General features: G+C 33.9%; 1 protein-coding gene across 4 annotated transcripts in view; it reads left to right on the top strand.

Annotated features, from left to right (window-relative positions):
• Tbl1xr1 (TBL1X/Y related 1) overlaps positions 1 to 18,571 on the top strand; it is a 158,410-nt gene that overhangs the window by 51,198 nt on the left and 88,641 nt on the right. For all 4 annotated transcript variants that reach the window (XM_026382776.2, XM_026382756.2, XM_026382760.2 and 1 more), the window contains exon 2: positions 17,141 to 17,215. The gene's annotated coding sequence lies outside the window, so the exon portion shown is untranslated. The remainder of the gene's footprint in view (positions 1 to 17,140; positions 17,216 to 18,571) is intronic.

Raw genomic sequence — 18,571 nt, 5'->3', positions numbered from 1 at the left:
TTTTCCTAATTAAATTCTAATAATTAAGGAACTGTCAGATTGTTTTCCCATGTGACGCCATCATTTTACATTTCTACCAGCAAGATGTGAGGGTTTTAATTTCTCACATGCTCACTAACATTTATTACTATCTTTGTTTGTAGCCATCCTTGTAGGTGTGAAGTGGTAGCTCATTGTGATTTCGATTTGCATCTCCCTAATGGTTGTTGATGCTGTGCATTTTTTCATGTTCTTATTGGCAATTGGTATATTCTTCTGTGGATTAACTGTTCAAAGTTTAAAATGGGGTTCTTTTTATTGAGTTATAATATTTCTTCACACATTCTGATATAGGTCCTTGTGAAGTGATGCACAAAAATTTTCTCATGTTCTTTGGGTTGTCTTTTCACTTTCTTGATGGTGTCCTTTGCGGGAAAATGCTAAAATTTGTATGATATCAGTTTCCTTTTTGTTCTATGGCAACTTGTGGTTTTAGTCCCTAAGAAGCCAATGCCAAATCTAAGGTCATAAAGATTTACTAATGTTTTAGCTCTTATTATTAGGTCTGCAATCCATTTTGAGTTAATTTCTCATATGGAATGAAGAATGAATAAGGCCCCCCCCCCCTCTCTCTTTCTTTCTTTTTTGTGGATACGGAGGTTGAACTCTGGAGCACTCAACCACTGAGCCACTCCCCAGCCCTATTTTGTATTTTTATTTAGAGGCAGGTTCCCACTTAGTTGCTTAGCACCTCACTTTTTGCTGAGGGTGTTTCAGCCTCTTCGTTTATTCTTTTATATGTGAATATCCAGTTACCCCAGTACTATTTTTTAGCCTCAGTTAAAATGACAAAGTTTTCATGAATTTTTATCTAGACTTTCTGAATCTTACTAGCAGTTTAATAGATTTTGAATTTTGCTACTAATCCATTGTCCAAATTAGGAGAATAAATATTACTAAATACTGAGGAAAAGAAAATTCTGCCCAAGCACAGTTTTCAGGAGTCATTTTAAGAAGGATACAAACTGGAGCAAGGTTTTGTAATTATAACATTGCAAATTTTTAAAACGGGAAATATAATGTGTATTTGGGGATGGAGACTGGGAGAAAAGATTTTCCTGTAGTTTGAGAGTGGAGTTTAGCTTATTTTGTGCAACCCCAGAGGCAGTAAGTGAAAATTATAGGTAGATTTTGAATCCAAGAAAACAATTAGAGCTATCTAGCAAAATGTCACCCTTCACCTGGGAGTGAGTACTTACTGAAGGAGCTCAAGTGAGGTTGGATGATAGGTTATCATTAATAGTACAGAAAAGATTTGTACATTGAAACAAAGGTTAAGAGTTCTGAGATTTTGAGTTACTCAAATCACTTGATCAAGTTATGGTTTACATTTCACATCTGTGAAGCTTTTCTTTTCATGGCTCATTCTTTCCCAGACTTCTGTTAAGTAGTGGAATGAGAGTGAGGGAAAACAGAAGGTTATTGTGTTGAAGGATTAGATTGTAGAAGCACCCCAGTTTTTCACTAGCTAGCATTATTGTGCATTACCCTAAAAATTAGTCTCATTGCTTGAGCCAGTTCTTTTCTTTTTGGATTCCTCAGAGTAACTTTGTTGTCCAAGTAACACAAAGGATAATGGGGATGAGGCCACTGTAGCAACAGGGAAAGTAGAGTTGAGAATTAGAAATTTAGGTATTAGTGTAACATCAAATTTTTGCATGGTTGTAATTTGTAGATTGTGGAACAAAGGAAACTTTTATGAATTGCAGCAAAAGCTAAATTGTGATAGTGTAAATATTTAGAATTTCATTGTCATCTTTTCAGGAAAATAAAAAAAGCCACCATTACTGATTCAGGGAATTACGCGCTTTTTAAAATGATCCATTAACACAGTTGATTGTTAAAAATGTATTTGGGAGAAAATAGCGCCTATTTGTACTTTTAATGAGTGTATTTGAATCATTTTTTCTGAGGGAGGCTTTGAGAAACATCATGATAATATAATCTGATTGAGGCAAATGAATGAATTGAAACACCTGGCTTTCAAGCAGAATAAGGATCTTGTAGCTACAGGGCTCTTAAACTTCAAAGAAGTTTTATTTCTCAAAATAAAATTGGGAGCATGAAAAAATTAAATGTCTTTTTTCTTTGAAGTGAGATTTTTGGAATAATCTTTTAAATAGGTAAAACCTTTTAGGGTGAGCCTGTTCCATTAAAAAAAAAAAATGTTTCTAGTTGTTGATAGAACTTTCTTTATATATGGTACTGAGAATCGAACCCAATGCCTCATACTTGCCAGGCAAGTGTGCTACTGCTCAGCCCCATCCCCTGTTCCATGTTTTAAAAGTTATCTTATTTGCTCAATTTTAGGAGCTTTCCCTTATTTTAAAGCTTATTCCAAAATCTCATGGAAGTACAGCTTAAAACTTCTTGGTTTGCTTCCAACAAGCAAACCAAGTGGTATGGTTGTAGACATGCCTCAGTGAACAGTTGGAGCAAATCTATTAAAGACACCATCTAATTGTACTTTATAAAGACTTAAATTTAGAATTTTTGTTTTATATATGTATTCTCTTATGATTAAAAGTTAAAAAAGATATTGTTCTTAGTGTGATATAAGTTCTCTAAAGTTACTATTTTTTTTAAAGAGAGAGAGATACTTTTTTAATATTTATTTTTCAGTTTTTGGTGGACACAACATTTTTATTTATTTATTTTTATGTGGTGCTGAGGACCGAACCCAGCGCCCTGCGTATGCCAGGGGAGTGTGTTACTGCTTGAGGCACATCCCCAGCCCCAATATTTATTTTTTAAAGCCTGTTCAGATATGCCAATAAAAATTATTTTTTCCTTTGCCTGCTTTTATTTTTTTTAATATTTATTTTTTAGTTGTAATTGATTACAATATTTTATTTATTTATTTTTATGTGGCGCTGAGGATCAAACCCAGGGCCTTGCATTTGCTTGGTGAGCACTCTACCGCCGAGCCACAACCCCAACCCCTTTGCCTGCTTTTAAAGGGACAAACAAAAGATGGTTGTCAGCAGGTTTCTCTCCATGATTCTATCAGGAGTATAACACTTCATCTCCCCTCCTTAGTCACAACATTTATAGAAGACACTTCATGTGTGGGAAACAACTCACAGGTTGTTTTCCTATGGCTGACTTTTGTTCATGATTTTTAACTGGAGAGGGGTTCATTGTGTTAAAATGTACCCCACATTCAAGTATACTATGCTGTATTTTTTAAAAAAAATACCATTAGAGTTGGAAGATGAAGATGTTGATGTAAATTGTTTGGTATTTGTAGATGAACACAAAAAGACTAGTATTTGATTATCAATCCTTTCTGCACACATATAATGAATGATCTGCTCATTAATTTGCAGATATATGATGACTATTTAAGGGACCAGTTGCTCTTTGCAACTACCTTGTTTTGCTCTGTCTGCAAGAAGCCATTGATCCAAGAGCTCTGCTTTTCCTCATACTTGACTGTAATAGCTATATGAAAGCTATCCCAGCAAAATTGAATTTCCACCAGTGTGATTTCAGAGTTGATGGGCTTGTATGGTTACAGTTCTTGTCTTCTTCGAGCATACAAGAGTTCAGATTAGTGTGTGTATAGGCTGAATTTGACACCTGTATGAGAGGCAGATTTCATGATAGTGTTAGGGACTTTGGATCATTACTTTGCAACAGGAACATGGTGAACTTTTTGATGCTACTTTCTTGGTTCTGTCATAGCATGTTTTTTTGTTATTTTAGCCTAGAGTGATATTGTTATCTAAATTTCTAGATGCTTTGACACAGGCTTACAGTGTTTACATCTGTCTTACAGTGTAGTTATAGATTTTATTTTAGAGGAGGAGGAAATATTTTAATTGTGTAACCCTGTAACATCTAGTAGAATGTATTCTACTTAGTAAACAGTATTATGGAATAAGAAACTTTAAACAGTTACTATTTAGAAGTAGCAGTTTGTGAATAAATCAACATAGTATTGTGAGCCTTAATTTAAACGTATCATCTAATAGAATAAAACCTTATTAATAGTTTAGATTTTTAACTCTTAATGATTTCACTTTTACATCATTTGAAATGCTGGGATTATTCTAAATTTGTTCATCTGTGGGGTTGGGGATGAGGGTTGCTCCTTACTGTATTTCCTTCAGATACTATTTCTCTAGGGCTTATAATAATTCCAGGTCTCTGGAAATCATTGGTTCTTTTTTGGTTGCAACTTCCATGCATTTTTACATCTTTAGCTAAGAACTACTCTTACATCTTTACATCTTTAGCTAAACCAAGGTAAAAATCTAAAAGTATGTCAGACATGAAGGTAGTTGAACAAAAACAGCCCTGCCTACTTTACTTATCTAAATGAACAGGCTCAGTGAGATTGTGAGAATTTTATTTCCCATGTGTCAAAGAGAGCCAGGGTTCAGAGTCAATGATGGAAAGGAGCTATATAATTTACGTTAATCATTAGATAAGACCCCTTCTGTCAGGGAGTTTAGTATTTTAAAGAAACTTAATGCATAAGTAACTTGTAATCTACATAACTTTTAGTCTGGTTAAAAAGTTGCACATTTTTTGGGAGACTAATTTTTTTCTTTATTTTTTAGTTGTAACTGGACACAATATCTTTATTTTATTTATTTATTTTTATGTGGTGCTGAGGATCGAACTCAGAGCCTCACATGTGCTAGGCCAGCGCTCTACCTCTGAGCCACAGTCCCAACCCCAGGGAGACTAATTTTTGAAAAATGTGTGAAGTCAAATTTTGACTTCTTTTTGGAGGGGATAGGCTCTGGGCAGGAAGAGATTAACACCTGGGAAGATGTCTCACTGAAAAGTTTGGATTTTATTTTTGAACTTCTATTGTGAAAAATTTCAAAGTATACTGAATTCGAATCTTCCTTCTGTTTAATTTAAGCAGTTATCAACACCCATTAAGTTTAGTTATTATGTTTCTTTAATCTGATATAGTTTACAGAACCTAGGCTTTGGAGGCAAAGTCAACCTAGACTTGACTCTCTGAAGTACCTACTGTGAATAATTGTGTAAATGTAAGGAAGTAACCTGAGATTTTAGGGCCACTTATGAAATAAGGCTAATAAAATTACCGTTTCTTCAAGTTGATTTGGAAGCAAATGAGATAACATTTGAAGTCCAAAGATGCTATGCTAGATGACAGTGATTAAAAAAAAGTTAATTTGGAAAAGAGACAAATCAGCTGGTTGGAAGTGACAAAAAGAAGTTCAGCTGGAGAAGATTGCACCTGGCATGTGATTTGAAGGACATGTTGGATAAATGTCTAACATTCTTGTGGAGAATCCACTGAAAATTTTTATGTGTGAGGAGATATGGTCAGATTAGTGTGGAAAATAGTGTTAAGAGTGAGGCAATTAAAAGAACAGATAAACCTTGGAGTTTAAGTTTGAAGGTTTGGATTATATAGTCCAGCTTTTATCACTAGGTAATTGTATAATTTTGGTTAAATTATTTAACCTTCTGGACTTTATTTTCCAGCTCTGTAAAATGAATGCATGACTGGCATTTTTCAGAGAGAAATACTATGGGCAGGACAAAATAGTGAGGAAAAGCTTTTAGCAAGGAATTCAACAGGATCTTGAAAAATGCACAAACTCTAGGGGGAGAGGGAAACTAATAGCCAATATAACAAATATACTGAAATACAGAAGGTACTACTGGAAATAAACCTATTTCACAGGTTAGGGAGGGACACACTGTTAGAAAGTAAAGAGAAGTTTTAAGGTTATCAATTATGTACTCTATAAGCAGGATCTTTGTAGTTATGTGTGACATTTAGAATTGGTGTGGTGGGAACATGGCCCTCATAGTTATTGAAGTGAAGGTTGGTGAGTTACCTAGTGGTCTAGATTTGCCTTAATACAGCATTTTGAGATTATAGCTTGTAGACAGTTTGCTTAAGGAGAATATCCCAGTTTTTTTCTCCCTGAAATTTGATTTAACAAACCAAGACTTAGTGGAAGGAAAGACAGCAATAAAATGACCTTGAAGGATGTGAGTGAGGTTGATGTTCAGATTCATTATAAGCCTAAGGATTCAGTCATCCAACCATGGTATTGACCTTGGAGTAACAACCAAAAGTCACACAAGTAGGAACTAAACGATGTGCAAAACTGGTTGTTGACTGAGACCAGATCTAAAAGCAGCAGCATATCATAATGCAGTGAATGGCTTTTGGCACTTAAAAATTTTTAACAATTCTGTCATGTCATATTTGAAAATCAAAGATTGTAGGTCTTTCTGCCTTGGGATTGATAAACTATCTCCCCTTAATCACTTTATAGTAAAATCAAGGGAAGTTCTAATTATGTAGGAATCTAATCCTTCATTGAAGAAAGGGAAATGGGATCACCACATTAGATCACAAGTTGCTGGAAGACTTTCTAGGAACAAAATTAATTGCATAGGGTATAAATATTCTTGTTACATGAAACTGTTGTGGTTTCTTTCAAAACTTAATAAATATCTAGGTTTTTCTTTCTTTTTATTATGAGCTTATGCGTCCAGTAAGTCCTATTTTTGTTATCTGGAGTTGCTACCTCTGGTTTGCAGTCATTACACTCCATTGGTTTGAGTGCCAAAACATATCTCTTGATTTTATGAGATTTCATTTGGAGAAATTGAGAAAATAAGACACTCCCCATATATTTTAATGTGTACATTATGTTTGTCTCCTCCACACACACACACACACACACACACACACACACACACACACACACCTCAAGGAGTTTTCTTTACAGCTATATCCTTAGTGTCTGAAATGATGCCTGGCAAATAGTTGGCACTCAATAAATAGCTAATAGGTGAACAGTTGTGATACTTTACAGTATAACATCCTTTTAAGCCTAATAAGAATTCACAAGAAATTCTAGAAATTTCACAAGAAACACTAGAGATTCTTCCTAGGCCTTTCTTCTCCCTTCCTTCTATGGGCTTTGTTTTGAATAGTGAAAAGGTCTGACAAACCATATTTTAATTTTGTTTGGGAATTTAGTCATGCCTTTGGATAAAATACCACAAGAATGACCTCATTAGGTTTTTTGAGTAATAAGACTTGGTGTGGAAGATATCAGGGATGGGAGCCTGCGGAAGACATGTGTAGTAGTTAATGTTTCCCATCTCTGTGAAAGTAGTTTATTTCTTGGCCCTGGAAAACTAGAAGATTTTTGTACTCTTTTAAAAATAAAGTACTATAGAAGTAATGAATGCATATAATATTGAAACATTGAGGGTTCATTTCTAGTCTTGTCTGTCTGTGAGGAGACCCTAAAGTTGTGAACTTGAGTTTTGGTTCTGTTGGTGGTTACTGTTTTCCGTTTGTAATTCTTCAGGGTTTAGTGTTAGTGTTTATTGTGAACCTTCAGCTTATTTAAATGAAATATGCTTGATCATGTCTTTGTGAAATGTTTTTGCATGTGTAGCGTGGTTACAACTAGATTTTTTATCTCCCTTATTAGAATGTAAAATCCCCAGTAACCATGCCTGATCCTTAAATAAACTCTTAGTGAATGAATGAATGTTCAAGAATACCTTAGAGACTTGAAGAGATTGATTTTTGAAAGAACCGACTAAGGTCTGGGCCTTCTATATTGGCCTGGAATGAACTACTTTTTAGAGTGTGAGTTTTAGGGTAGTCATTGCTTGAGCATTCTATAAATAAGTCCTCAGTTTCTGGCATGGAATAGTGGATAAAATTCTAAATAAGGAAAAGAAAGTAAGCGACAGTTTATAAATCTATGAATGGCTATTGCCCATTTGAAAAAGTCTTGGTTTCAAATTGTTTACTACTTTGCGTAGTATGCAAAATAGCAAATTGATGGGGTCAGAAGACTCACTGGGTTTTGGCTGTCATTCTCCTCATTCTTTCTCATTGAATCCATTTTGCTCTTCAATGCTGCTTCTCTGTACTTTAAAAGAAATAGCCAGTTTTGCTTTATATTTCTCCTGATTAATGACATGGAAATAAAGGGGAATTCATTAAAACTCCAAGTGGGATTTGCTGACTTCTTTCAAATTAGAAAATTAGTCACTGTACTAGAGCAATTTGAAGTTAGACTGAATCAAACTGTTAACATCTTTATTACTACACTAGAGAAGATGCATATTAATAGAATTTATAGAACATATTAATTTGTCCCAGGTAGCAAACATCCAAGAGAACGGAGAGCTAATATCATCTGTAAGGAACAACCTTGAATGGAAATCTACAAGTTATTTCCTCTTAATGTTTTAAAATTATTTTGATGTCTCATCTGGAAGGGAAATAATTTCACACTATTCACTTAATAATCTATGTGACTTTCAAAACCAAAATAAAAGGTACTATTTTAAAATACTGTATAATTATGGGGGAGGCTTAATGGAAGCCTTATTAAATTTATCCATTATTTGCCATTACTGAAAATGTCTTTCCCAGGAATCCAGTGTTGCTGATTTAGGCAATAGTTTCATTTGCTTCTTAGTTACTATTTGGAAGCCAAGAAACAGGAATAATTATATTTGGACTGATGTTTGTTTAAAAATGGACATTTGATTATATAATACCCATTATAAGTACTTGGTTGTGTGTATTAAAATGGGTATTATTTCTTAGGAGCCATAAACTTTAACAAAAACATTTATATTTAAATTTTAAATATGGTTATGTATTGCTGTGCTGGCTAGAGGCCCTAATACCATACTCTTGACCCACTCCTCTAACTACTTCAGTAATCTTTTTTCCTCTCTATTTTATATCCAATATTTAATTCAGAAATATCCTGTTTTCAGAATGCCTGTAACAGTGTGTTTAAAAATAAACCATATTTTTGTTTTTATAAAGTAAGTTGCAAGATGTTTATAAGCATACTAAGTATTCTAGGTATTCTAATCGCATATATGGATTGATAGTTTATTATAGTAAATCTTTGGTTCTAATAAGGGCAGCTCAGTGCTTTCTATCACAAAATCTTAGAATGATAACAATAGCTATCATTTATTAAGTGCTTTTAAAGCCCCAAATACTATTAAATGTTTGATACACATTCTTTTGTGTAGTTCTTACAATAACCCCTTTGAAAGTAGATAATATTATGATCTTCTTTTACAGGTGTGTAGACAGGTTTGAGAGATTGAATAACCAGCCTAATGTTTTGTCCTCAGTAAGTGGTAGAGTCACTGTATCTTTGAAGTCCTGTTCTAGTTTTGAGTAGTTTTCTCTACCCTTTTTCCTGGTATTTGGTAAGAAACAGATGAATCTGTGAGGTGGATGACAATGCAAATGTTATTGAATAAGTGAATGCATTATACAATTAAAATTATAAAGAAGATGACATTTGTGTTTTACAGTTGTATTTTTAAGGTTTTTATGTGAAATGTCCTAGTATTAAACAATGTGGAAAGAAATAAGGAATTTGGTTTGGTTAGAACAAGGACATGAAATGTTCAGATAGTAGGAGAAGGGAAGCAAGAAATAAATGGGTGTGATAGAAGGGGTAAGATAGGGATATAATTACCTTCTGTTGAGTTCCATATCATATTAACTGCCAGTAAACCGAGAAGACTTGAAATGTAGCTAGCTTCACAGAAAGCCAGGCCTTTCAAAGCAAAGAAGAAAATAATCTCTTGCCTTCTTTGAAATAGCACAGGTATAAACTCAAACCAGTAAACTAAAAATATCTTACAAATATCACAGAACACATGTTTTGATAATATGAAAGTTAAAAGAAAGTTTAAGAAAAGTAGTTTAGTTCAGTCCCCTTTGTTTTATGCACAAAGAGATTGAGGCCCTCAAGAGGTTAAATGTTTTTGAGTATCTTGTTTTTAACAGAGATGACAAAATAAGCATTCATCTTTGTGTTGCTTGTGTAGTTGATATCATTGAAATCTCGTTTACAGTAGGTATTATAAGTTCCTATTCCAAAAACAAGTTAACTGAGGTTCAAAGAAGTTCCTAGACCAAGATCACACTGCTGATAAGAGGCAGAAAGTGGACTGTAGATGACAGATCCTAAAATTCTCAGCCATCCTCCTTTAGTTGTCCCAGATCTCTTTCCAAAGACCTTCTTACCCACAAAAGATGGCCAAAGGTTTTAAGGAAAGTATCACTTTACTAAGGGAGGTCTTTTTGACTAAAGAAGACTTTCTCTCATTTAACCTAAAAGTTGTATGCTGCATCCTGGATTTGTGGAATTTTGAGTGGTTTTAAGAATTGCTTCAGGATCAGTGATGTTTGTGGATAATATCTGGTTTGTTGCTTTTTTTTTCCCCTCAATAAAATTTTATTGAAATACCCATTCATTTCTGTTTTGTCTTTGGCTGCTTTACTACTTAATATTAGAGTTAGATAGTTACGTAAGAAAGTCCAAACGACCTGCAAAACCAAAAGTATTTACTTTCTGGTCGTAGATACCAACCCCTAACTCACTGCATGGCAATGTCTGAAAACTCAGATTCTGTAGTTATAGTTATATTCAGCCCTCTGAGTCTGTGAGTCCTGTGTCTAAGTATTCAACCAGCAACTACCGAAGATAATATTCAAGGGAAAAATTCCAGAAAGTTTAAATATGTATAAATAAAAGAGAAAAAAAATTAGAATGATTGAACATAAAAGACTTATATGTGAACACGAAAGTTTAAAAATGCATAAATAAAAGCATAACTTTTTGTGCGTGCGCGTGTGTGTGTGTGTGTGCACGCTGGGGATTGAACCCAGGGCCTTGTGCATTCAAGGCAACTGAGCTATATCCCCAGCCCAAATCATAACATTTTAGAGCTCTGAAACTAACACCTAATTTAATATATGTGCTTTTTAATTTGTGTCAAAAGCACTTCAAAGTGGAAGTTTTCATTTTAGTATCTTCCTGATGACTTATTCGCAGTTTTTTTATTTAAAGAGGCTTATCCTATTTCATCACTAACTAAAAATCAAAGACACTGTTTTTAAAATGTACTTGAGAGGCTCTTTGCTTCATTGAGGAACATCAGATGTGTTCTGTGTCAATCTGAGGTTACGCCAATCGGACATTGGTTACATTTGGGCACATTCCAAATCTGTTATCATTAAAAAGTTTATCAACTGTGAAAATGTTTTGAGTGTTAAGTTTTTAACTTACAAAAGGAATACTATAACTGGACTCTACAGGCACAGCAGCACACAAATAGCACAGTGTAAATGGCAGAACTTCACAGAAGTACCCAGCCAAGGGTGCATAGTGTTCATGGCAGTCCTGGCCATGTTGTCAGCCATGCAATTTTTCTGATATACAACTGTGTCTTCTCAGAGAAAGGTACTTCTTTTGGCTTGTTTATCTTGTTAACAACTAATTGCACCTGAATCCTGTGCCACTCATTGTTTAGGGCTTTCATAACTGTTAAGTTATTAAACTCTCATTATTCATTTTACATATTAAAAAAACTGAGGCAGTGAAAAGTTATAGTAATTTGTCTTAAATCACTTAGCTAATGTACAGAGCTAGGATGTTCAACTCAAACTGTGTGGACCCATAGATCAAGATTCTTTACCCCTATATCTGTGACTCTCCCTTTCCCCAACTTGTCCTGCTAGAGTCTGATTTGCACAGGTTATCATAGAGGCTAGTGCTGGCCCTGATAGCACACTTGATTGCTGAATTGGAAGAGACAGAACACACATGTAACCAACCAACCCCATATCATCCATCTAACTAGATGATTTCCAAGATGGGTGATAGAGCCAAGTTTCATTTGCTGTGGCCATTCATTTATATGACTTTTTTTTTTCCATTATAGTGAGTAGAAAAAAAGTACCTTTCTAAAATTTGTCACAGATAGCTGAAGCTTATTTAGTCTTTTTTTTTTTCTTTTTCTTTTTGAAGTCAGTGCACCTTTGGTGTTCTTCATGCCTTTTTTGGTAACTCCTGTTTTATAGTCATGGTCTCTATTTATGATGTCCTCATCATCATTGTCTTTCCTTTGCACGTTCAGTTTTAAGAAGACAGATTGAGTTTATCTTGTTTTTCATTGTTAATCTTAAAATTAATAAAACATGTACTGATTGATTGATTGTACTGGGAATTGAACTCAGGGGTTCTTTACTATTGAGCTATATACGTAGCCCTCTTTATTTTTTATTTTGAGACAGTATTGTCAAGTTGCTGAGGCTGGCCTCTAACTTGTGATCCTCCTGCCTCAAGTCTCTGGAGTCACTGGAATTAACAGGTGTGCATCACCACACACAGCTTAATTTACTCTTGATAATAGTATTTTTCTCTATGTCTGAGAACTACTTCATTTACAGTCTGATATTTGAAAGAAATCATTCTTCTGCTTCTCTTCCCCAACAGTAGATTAAGAATTAGAATCTTGGGGCTGGGGTTGTAGCTCAGTGAGGGGTAGAGCACTTGCCTAGCATGCATGAGGCACTGGGTTTGATCCTCAGCACCACACGATCGATCAATCAATCAATCAATAAACAAACAAACATAGATAGATATATTGTGTCCATTTCCTGTTAAAAAAAAAAGACTCTAATTAGATCCTTTCCCTCCACATAGGCTAATGGAGCTTTTAGAGGATATGACTAACTTGCAGGTTCTACCCTAGACCAATTAAATCTGAAAGAGGGATCCACTAAATTATAGCTAGGTTTGAATCTGGAAGGTCCTTTCTGTAATTCAGAGTTAAACTAAGACCCACCATCCTTGGCAGAGCTATTCTCATTTCTGCTAAAAAGGTATCGTCCTAGTGAATGATTTTGGGGTTGTGGTAGCCTAATTAACTTTTCAAATTCTTGGTATTTTGAATAAAATATTCTGTCCTTGGGGAGAGTGAGAAAGCTAATAAGGTCTAGGAATTCTCTCTTTGACTTAAGTGCCAATGTACCTGATCGTGTTGTCTTCGACAATATAGGTTAATTTCCCTGTCCTCACTCTAGTATTTCTCAAAAAATCATGCTAATACTGCTGTCTGACCTCACTATGTTTTTACCATTCTACTGGTTTCATTATCCCAAACTACTTTATTAAAATAACAAAGGGTAGCTGCTTTGTGCTAACAAGAAAATAATGTAAAATCTGAAGTATTTTGAGGCATTGTAAGTTGTACCATTAATTTAGTACCTTGTTTTTTGTGGAAGAAGAAATTAGTTGTAATTATATATTAATGACGTGCTCACATTTTTAAAGAAACTGACAGTCATGTATATCTGTCTACATATTTTAATGTCATGTTTTTAGTATCAACTAAAGTTTGTGGAAGTTCTCATTCAGATTCTCTATTCTTGGAAGTTATTAAACTGCTGAAGGCTTTTGATGGGTTGATGTTAGTGCCCAGTTATAAGTTTGGCTTATAATAGCACTTGAAATTCCTCAAATCTTAAACTCTTTTCTTTAGATTGAGTTTGTGATTTTTATTGACTTTAATTTGCATTGCTTATTCTGTGAAGGTTAAATTTTGAAATACTGATAACTTATTTTATTCCTATGCAGTATTTTGTCTTTTGTAAGTTTAATAAAATATTTAACCGTATATGAAACTAATTGGACTGAAACACTAACTGGATGATTAGACATTAGTGCATGTTTATAAATTGTTCTTTACTTAGGTGGATGTGTGGCCTTAAGAATGATTTATTTTTAGAAAATTGGGGTTACAATACAAAATTTTGAGTCTGTTTTTCCTCAAGTCATTTGAATAACAATGAGAAGTGAAAACATAGGTGATAATAGCAAAGCTGTGTTTATTCTGAGTCAGATTTCAGGGTCAATTATAGCTTATCCCCCTTCCTCCTTTCTACCTACTTTAGTTTCTGATAGTATAGAATAATGTCTGTCTGTCTGTCTGTCTGTCTGTCTGTCTGTCTCTCTCTCTCTTTCTGTAACTCCATGGGAAATAAGGATAGGGCCAGGGGTACAGAATATAGTGCTTCAGCGGTTTTGATGTATGTATAGTGGGTTATTAGGAATTGTGATGTTGAAGACAACTAATAAAGTTTATTTTTGTAAAATGAATCAAATCAGGGAGGTTCAGCTGAACTCTGATTTGCAAATATATTCCTTTTTTAATTGATCTATTTGCAGGTAATTACTGTTGTGCTATCAATCATGCACTAAGCAATTTAATCTGAATTTCATTTGTGACCTCCCCCTCTAGGAGTTCATTTAATTAAAAAGATATGTATATTTTAACAGTGCTGGGGATCAAACCCAGGGCCTTGTGCATGCTGAGCTACATACACAGCCCATTTAGTAAAAATCTTTCTATGCTGAATCAATTCTGGTTAAGATTCTTATAGTTTTCTTTTAATTTTTCAGATGATTGTTCCAAATTCTTCACATTAACTAAAAGTTCATCTTTAGCTTCTGTTTCTTTAAGCATGCCACATATATTTTCTTGGATTTATTGCTGGCCACTGGGTTGAGATTAGATTTTGTTGCTGCCCTACATAATAAGTACATTTTCTTATTGTTTTTGTTGTGTTTGTACTTTTTCCTAGGGAAAGGGTTCATAATGTCCATTTGCTTTTCAGAGGGTTCTTCAGATGAAATCAATTCCAGAGATCAGTTAAAGTACATTTTGTCATTTCACAGAATATTTACAATTTAAAAAAAAAAATCTTACCAATTATGTGTAGGTGGGCAGATCTTAGGTGTTTGTGTAGTCATCAACATCTTTCTATGCTGAAAGCCTATTCTAAAATTATTCCTTTATTTTAGGTAAAATGTTCTGAAATACAGATTATAGAAGCAAAATATTTTGTTACAAGAGGAGCAATTAGGTATAAAGTAGTTTTTGTGGTGTGATTCATCAGGTGCTTTTTGATTTTTTTTTTTTTTTTTGGTCAATGATGAAAGATCAACTTTTATTGGCTGCCTCCTGGAAGCAGAACTAAAATTATTGGTATAACCAGGCTTTCTTCAGTATTTTCAAAATAGCAGTTCATTGTTGAATTCTTCACCAATGTGATTTATTTGTGCTTTGAGTCTCTACTGTTTTTATTTTGAAATATGTGTGTACTACATATGAACTATATATGTCCAAGGTACTATTCTTAGTGCTGTGGAGAAACAACAGTAAAATGAATAAATCAATTCCTGGTCTCCAGACCAGAAACTTCTTCAGAAGTTTGATGGGGGTTGGGACATGATAAAAGAATAAGGTACTACACAGCTCTGAAAAGGGAAGTGTGCTGAAGGGGTTCTTATTTCTGTCTTTGAGTAGTGAGGTGAATAACCAAAGGAAGAAGCTAATTTGGATTGAAACATTGAGACAAAGAATGGGCTAGATTTGCTTGCATATAGAACCATGGAAGGATGGTTCGGGTGGGTGAATGACAGGATCATGACAGCAAAAGACTGCAGAGAACAGTCTCTATGGGGAGAGTAGGGGATGCTGAGTGAGATTAATAAGGGAGAGGTATAAAATACATATTTTGTTTACTGAATAAGGAAATACTTTGCTATAAATAGTTTTAGCACACATTGTTATATTATCTTAAATGCATCTCTAATTTTTGTTATCACTTTATAAAATAAATGTCTTTAAAAATTCCTTTAGATTATATGGTATAAATGCATTGCACAATGGCAGGATATGTGTAAGTGAGTTGACTAGGAAAACATTTGACAGAAATTGAAATATGACCTTGTATATACTTCTAGAAATTCTTCAGATTTTCAGGTTGAATTGTATGTGCTAATTGGTACATCTGTTGGCACACTGTTTACCACAGATTCATTTACCTTTCAAATCCCAGAATCAGATATTTATTTAATCATTTAATTATTTATTAAATCACTACTGTAGTCTTTTCCTTACTTAAGGAACTATAGACTAAAAGGAAATGTTAAATGAAGGAATGATTATAAGGGTAGAGGAAAAACATAAGTGAAAACTGAGAGATAGCTGCAAAGGTGGTGAAAGACTCAGTGACTATTAGTAAAGTAAGAGAAAAGAGGGAGAGGGGGTAAAAAACTGGAATTATCTAATTTAGTATTCTCAACAAGGTATATGTGTTTTTATGTGTGTTGTATATGTACAAATGGGTCAAACCAAATATCTGTTGCTGTAGAGTGCTATATTTATTTATGTTCAGTTTTGATTAAAGCATTTCGGTTTTAATATTTAAATACAAGAGTTCAAATATGCACCCTCATTTGTTCCTAATATCAGGAGGGCATGTACAATGTGGTGTATAATGGTATTTGTAGTAGAGTGAGGACTGCACAAAGCACCAGTGGCATTTCAGTTCTTTCATTGCCATATATTTTAGCTTACCATTGTGAATTATCTCGCTTACTCACGTTCATTATGTAGATTTATGAATTATCTAGTATATTAAGCAAATGCCGCCTAAAGATTCTTGTAAAAAAACTGCATGTAGGAAGAATAGGAATGAAAAACAGAATGGTACAACTGCTAATTATAAACTACTAAAGTAAGTTCTTTCCCAGTCATGATGTTCTTAGCAATAACCTTTAGGTAAATAGACTAGCGGTGTTACTCCATCACTTTATAGACCTGTGCTTGAGCACATGGGGAACTGTACTGGTGGTCAGCCTACCACTAGAGTCCTCTCTCTGAGACAGTGTGGGATTATAGTTGCTTGAAAGGTTTATGGGGTATAATGCACTGAAATTTAACAATTGAAAAGGGTTAAGGTATACTCTGTAAAATGTGAACTCTGAAAAGATTTTTAACAAGTTCTGAAGGAAATTGTTGCAAAACCAGTTATCTGTTTGTTGCTTTTTATTATTAATCAAAATGTAGAAGTTCAAGTTTATACCATTTTTATAGCTCATGATTTTGTTATGAACATAGTATATTGGACCTCAATGCAGTACTTATTGGAATGTGTTGAACTGAATTTGGGATTGAGAGCACTCTGGAGATTCATCTCTTTGAGTCTCATTTGTTCACTATGTCAACCTCTTAGAAGTGCTCTAAAGGTACTCTGAATGGCACTCAAACATTGCTGCTTTTTTTTTTTTAATACTTGCTTGAGACGTTTTCATTGGGTGGGGTGGGGGGGTGCATTACAGGCATAAATAAAGAATACTTCAAACATGTAGGATGGTATAGAAAAATCTTAAACTGAACTTATTTTAGGGCACACTGAATACTTTACTTTTCCTTTTTTTTTTAGAATCAGCAACAGCTTCTTGTGATCGGTGGTACCGGATCTTCAGTTGCGCATCCCTACATCAATGCACTGCCAATGGTAAGACTCTCTCCAACCCCGATTGTCAGTGTTTAAAGACTGTTATTATCTTGAAAGTACTAAAACTTCTCAACAGTTTGGCAAAGTGCATGTATTTTAAAACTAAGTAAGTTAAAAACGTATAATTAAGTTGAAATAATTTTTGAGTATTTAGCAAAGGAAACCCCTACTTTAAGGATTTCCATTTTGTGTAATTTTTATTACCTCTTAATAATCAGAATGGTTACATTTTGTGTAATTTTTATTACCTCTTAATAATCAGTCTTACATAGCATTGTGTTTTGTCAAATGACCTAAACCACAAATAGAATTTTCTCACTTAAAATTTAGTAGTCTTTTGTTTTCTGTCCAGCATTTTACTCAATTTTTGGGTATTGAGTTTATCTTAATATTTTTAGTTATATGCAGTTAAATGGCTAAAATTCTGCTTACATTTTATTTAACAAATATATTTAGATACTCATTCTTGTCTACTTAAAAAGATTATTATAATCCTTTCACTTGAAATATATCAAATCAGCCATTTGGTATAACAAAAACTACTGGGCTCTGTAGGGTTTGGGATTTGCTCTGTTTCCTGAATATGCTAGGAATCTTTGGCTTTTGGCAAGGGCTCTTATAAACATTAGATGATGGATTGGATTACATTTCTAAGGTTTATTCTAGCTGTATGCTAAGTGATCTCATTTACTTAAGTACAATTCAGAATGATTTTTCTTTACAGAAGTGAATTCTTTCCTAAATAGAATTGCTGTATATTTAGGGGATCAAATAGGAGAATGAAGTTTTACTGGCTTGTTTTTGATATTGGGGATTATATTCAGGCCTTGCACATGTTAATTATTATTGTCCCACTGAGCTACATTCTAGGCCCAATTTTCACATTGCCAAAGAATTAATTGCTTAGAAATATCCTCTATTTAAAGATGTTTTCTATAGTGTATTGCCAAAAAGTTTAATTATTTTTATTTTTAGTTTTAAACATTAAATATGGGAGATACAGAAACTGATTTGAGTTTTGTAGAATTTGGTAGGTAATCATAGGTTTATCAGTTTGAGTTAATAGGAACTAGAATAAGTAAGATACCTGTGAAAATACTGCTGGGAAATGATTCTTTTTAAAGATGGACTTTAAGGGTGTTGATGAAGAGGAAAACTTCCTTTGTCTCAATTATTTTCTGAATTCTTATTGTGGAAAGAAGTGGATTTTTTTCCTTTTCCTCTTCCCATTCTCTGTCTGCTCCTCCCTTTTCATTTTCCTACCCCCTGTAGTTGGTAGGGGAGGTTGAAGAAAAAAAAATGTTCCCCAGCTTTAGCTAGCACAGAGGATGACTTTATTTTTTCATCAATTTATGA

The sequence above is a fragment of the Urocitellus parryii genome, chromosome 2 (assembly GCF_045843805.1).
Source record: "Urocitellus parryii isolate mUroPar1 chromosome 2, mUroPar1.hap1, whole genome shotgun sequence".
In the NCBI taxonomy this organism is placed as follows: Eukaryota; Metazoa; Chordata; class Mammalia; order Rodentia; family Sciuridae; genus Urocitellus; species Urocitellus parryii.
The sequence above is the reverse complement of the archived record's forward strand: the minus strand, read 5'-3'. Positions and strand labels throughout refer to the sequence as shown.